Source organism: Nomascus leucogenys, chromosome 5, assembly GCF_006542625.1.
Source record: "Nomascus leucogenys isolate Asia chromosome 5, Asia_NLE_v1, whole genome shotgun sequence".
NCBI classification, from domain to species: Eukaryota; Metazoa; Chordata; class Mammalia; order Primates; family Hylobatidae; genus Nomascus; species Nomascus leucogenys.
The window spans coordinates 93,622,874-93,628,228 of NC_044385.1; the positions used below are offsets into that span (position 1 = coordinate 93,622,874).

The 5,355-nt window shown below is 32.1% G+C and overlaps 1 pseudogene; it reads right to left on the reverse strand.

Moving 5' to 3' along the window:
* Positions 1-583: 583 nt before the first annotated feature.
* On the reverse strand, positions 584-1,263 carry LOC100605382 (annotated as a pseudogene).
* Between the last annotated feature and the right edge of the window lie 4,092 nt (positions 1,264-5,355).

A 5,355-nucleotide genomic window follows, 5' to 3' on the forward strand; every position in this document is an offset into this window, starting at 1 on the left:
TTACAAATAAATATCTATAATTGATGACATAAAACATATATTTCTCATTTTGCATCTCTTTTGACACTGACAATAACTTTTTAGCAAGTTAAAACCAACATGTAGTTGAAACAAATAATTCTGCCATCACACTTTCTTCATTGCTTACTGCCAATCTACTTGTGGCTTCATTTCTCATCTGTGACAAAATTTTCATTTTCAAATAATTTATTTTGTTTCTTTGAATTGTTTGACATGGTGATTAAATTTTAAAGGTAATACATTGAGTTTTCCTTTTTAATACTGTTTTATTTCACATGTATATTTTTGTCTCCCCACCATTTCCATGTCTGACTACCACTACTACTATGTCCTATCATAATACTCCATACATACTTAAAACCAAGCAAAGGGTGGAGTTCCATCTTTAAAAACTAAACAGGCATTTTGGACAACACATCCTTGGTAATGGAATCTGGACAACATTTATCAAACATGGTAGGGAAAGTTCTCACTCTGCATTATAAAAAGGACAGCCAGATATCAACTGTTACGGAAATAAAATAAGAGGGAAAACTTTTAACAACTTGTTTGAACTATTTTCTTAAAGAGACTTCCTCCACTGTCAGAGATCTTGAATAGCCTTCTGCTCAGTCATCCGGAAGCAATTCTTCACATAACTGATGAACTTGGTTTCCACTTTGGGAAAGGAATCACCTTTTTCTATACTTGCTTGCATTTTTGCTTTAATGCCTTCTACAGAACTAGATTCTTTTGGTGTTTTAGGAGTTTTTTCCTGTTTTTTGTAGGATTTTTGTGCTTTCATCTTAGTGTCGATGATGGTTTTCAGTCTTTTGCATTCTGATTTGAATTTTGTGCATTTTTGGTTGGAGTATCTGGTACAGATTTCTTCACTGGCGCTTTTTCTTCAGTTTCCTCATCATCAAAATCATCATCATCTTCTTCATCATCATCAGCTTCATCATCATCTTCATCACTAGCAAATTTACTTTTTTCTGTGGAACCTTGCTACCACCTCCAGGGGCAGAAGGCTTTCCAGACATACTTAAGAGTTTCACATCCTCCCCTTCTTCATCTTCTGACTCTGCATTTTCCTCCCCAGCTACTAAGTGCTGTCCACTAATATGCACTGGCCCTGAACCACACTTCAACCATAAGAGTACTGGTGGTGTTATTTTCAAAGCCCCCAAGGGAAACCATTGGCTCTACAGGCATTGTCAGAGTTGTCAGCGTTACTTTAATTGGAATCCCTTCATAATTCATTGCCTCTGCTTCAACAATGTGCAATTCATCCTTTGCACCAGCCCCAAACTGACCGTTCTTAAAGATAACTGGTGCTCATTTCCATCATTATCCACCTTAAAGTGATCATCTTTGTCGGCCTTTAGTTCACTACTGAAAAGATAATTCTAGGGCCTCAGATAATTCTAGGGAGAAGGCGGATGGAGATAAACGACCACTGCTCAAGAGAACAGCCGCTCAGGACAGAATCACATCAGGGACATTGAGGGTTTTTGTTGTTGTTGTTGTTGTTGTTGTTTTTGTTTTTTTTTTTGAGACGGAGTCTCGCTCTTTCACCCAGGCTGGAGTGCAGTGGAGCAATCTTGGCTCACTGCAAGCTCCGCCTCCCGGGTTCACGCCATTCTCCTGCCTCAGCCTCTCCGAGTAGCTGGGACTACAGGCGCCCGCCACCACGCCCGGCTAATTTTTTGTATGACATTGAGTTTTTAATATCGCATATTTTAATCTTATATGAGCTTATAAAAATTTATTTTTAAATTGTTCTCTTCCAAGGGTCTGAATTAGTTCTGAGAAATGTGTGAACAATTTTGTCCTTTTACACCAAAGCAGAAGAATTTCAATTGTTTAAATACATGCTTTCAGCTCTAATTACTCATTAGAGAAAATAAGTTAAAAATGTGTGGTTTTAATATTTATGTTAAAGAACAAAATCAAAACTTTCCCTAATATATGGATTAACTGATTGGTATAATTAACTAGTAATGAATGTAAAATTACTCTGTGGCATATCTCATTATGCTGTTAGTCTAAATTTAAATTTATAATTTAAATTTATAATTATATATAGGCATATATAAAATGAAAGAATTGCATGTAAATCACTTACAAAAAAAGACTTTATGAAATGAGGTTAAAAAAAATCCAAAGATAAATCAAGCTACTTCCCTTGGAAAGCTGACACCTTTCATATGATTTTATTAAATTTTGACCCATTTAAGTCATACAAAATAGTGGACTCATATTAAATGAAGCACGAATAAAGAAATATCCAAACAACAATTTTATCAAGGGGATATGTCAAATTACCTAGAAATTATACTACCCTTTTGCAAGCACTATCCTAAATAATTTGAGAGCAGAGATGACATTTAAAAGTAAAGAAGAAATAGGAAGAGAATATTGTAGGAGGAAAGATGTATTTCCTTTGCTGATATTTAACACTATCATTTTTCTTAATTATTCTTGACATTTCACACATTTCACCCATTATTCCCTGAGCTCCCCTAGAGCACAGTATTTTTTTTTTTTGTTAAATGTAGGGCTACTTACTGTTGAGGACAAATTGTACATTGCTGTTCTTTAATAAATTCAACCTTTTATTCTTGATCCTATTCCTCATATATAAGCAGATAGCACCACCTGTCTTATAAGCAGGTGCCTTTATGGCATGGATTTCTGTAAATATGCTGCTAAAAGTAGAATTAATTTCTTAGATTGAATGAAGTAGGGAGGCATTTGAATATCTAGCATTTAGAATAAGTAAACTATTGATAATTAAAATTATATACTCTTTAGATATTTACATTATATATTTTGAATTTTAAAGAACATCAAAAGCTATGCAAATTCTTAATTAACATCAATAGTATAAATATCTTTCATATCTTGAACCTACAAATTCAAGAGTCTAGCTATATTGTTATTCTTTAAGCAAAATAACCACGTTTATTACTTTGCTTCTTTTAGTGTTTGTCCTTTAGCCACATATATCCATATTAATTATTTAAAGTACGTGTATTACTTTAAAATTTGTTGTGATACCTTAGATTTCATGTTTACCTATATAATATGCAAAATCATACACTGACATTGTATTGTAAATGAAAGCTTTATCTTATTCTCCTTCACATAATTTGTATTTCAAGAAGTATAGATATTTTAATTAAAATTAGTCTACTTTAGTATCCATAATTTTATCTGTATTGTATGAAATTTACTGAAGAAAAGCTAAAACCAAGTAATTGGCCATTTTTACCTATTTGAGATTTCAGAAAATCATGCTTTCTAAAACTTAGTAGGATTTTGGTAAAACAAACCAAAACTATAGATTAAGACATTAGCTGAACTGGATTAAAGAAAAATACAAATATTTGTATTGGTACATCTTCAGTATTCACAAGGCGAGAAAGCATAATAGCAAGTAAAAAGAAAAATTAAAATAAACTAATGTTATCACCTATTTAATGTTACATAGTAATACTGTTGATGAATAAATATTTCTATAAAGTATCAGAAATCAAGATTCCAGTATATAGCTAGAAGAATCACTTTTAATAATACATATCTATGTGTATATCAAGCACAATTTTTTTAAAAAAAAACTACAGATATTAAAAGTAAAGTGTCCCTTAATTTATACTCAAATATTTTTGGGAAACAAATATAAAAATATACTTTTTTCTTAAATGATTGCTTGTCTTTAAACTTTTTATTTCATAAGTTAATTTCTTAGGCATAGAAAACTTTTTAGTAGCATACATTGCATTAAGTCTTACAAGTGCGTGCAACAAAACTAGTGGATTTCAAGATTCCATTTTCGAGGCTTGAATGCTATGCTTAGTAGTGTAATGACACTCACTACTGAGTGAGTGTCAGATATCTGGTGGTGTTTTCTCCAAAGCATAGGGACAATGGGCAAAGCAAAACTAACGATTCTGTGAGAATGTAATTGTATTACCATTATTATACATAAAGGTGTATTTTAAACTGTAATATATCACAACCAAGTTTTTACACTTCTATCCATTATTTGATGGGTACTTTCATTGAAATTTGTAACATTTACAAAACTTATTAATTTGAAAATATGTTCATGTACTTACAATTGCATTAAATTATAAATTAAATAATACTTCAACATTTGAATTATAATATTCAAATGAAAGTTGTATGCCACCTATAATTGCCATGCATATTAATATGTGAATAAAAACACATAAGCACAAATACTCAAAAAGAATAACATACTAAAATAATTTCATGCAATACTGCAGTTTTAAGTTGTATGTTTGCTGATTCATTAAAGGAACTTTTGAATAAATATACAAAAATCGCTAGCATTCCCTGACACCAACAACAGTCAAGCTGCAAACCAAATCGGAAATGCAATCCCATTCACAGTAGCCACAAAAAGAGTAAAATACCTAGGAATACAGCTCACCAGGAAGGTGAAAGATTTCTACAATGAGTATTATGAAACACTGCCCGAAGAAATCAGAGATGACACAAACAAATGGAGAAACATTTCATGCTCATGGATATGTAGAATCAATATGAATAAAATGGCCATACTGCCCAAAGCATATTACAGATTCAATGCTATTCCTATCAAACTACCAATAATATTCTTCACAAAACTAAAAAGAAAAAACTATTTTAAAATTCATATGGAACCAGATAAAGAGCCCAAACAGGCAAGGCAATCCTAAGCCAAAAGGATAAAGCTGAAAGCATTACGTTACCCAAGTTCAAACTATACTACAGGGCTACAGTAACCAAAACAGTATGGTACTGGTACAAAAACAGGCACATAGACCAACACAACCGAATAAGAGCCCAGAAATAATTCTGCACACCTACAGTCATCAGATCTTTGACAAAGCTAACAAAAACAATAGGCCAGTTAACCCAGCACCATTAAAAAGTGTGATGTGATTAGTGCTCAACATCACTAATTATCAGAGAAATGCAAATCAAAACCAAGTTGAGATATTACCCCACAGCTGTTAGAATGGCTATTATCAAAAAGAAAAAAAGTCTTGGAGAAGATTGGAGAAAAAGGAACCCTTGTTACTGTAGATGAGAATGCACAACCATTATGGAAAACAGTATTAAAGTTCTTTAAAAATTAAGAATAGAACTACCCTATGATCTAGCAATTCCACTTCTAGTTATATATCCAAAAAGGGAAAAAGAATCACATACTTGCAGAATTATTTGCACTCTTGTGTTCATTGCAACATTATTCACAATAGCTAAAATATAGAAACAAGCTATGTGTCACATAACAAATGAATGGATAAAGAACACAATGCATTATTATCTGGCCTTAAA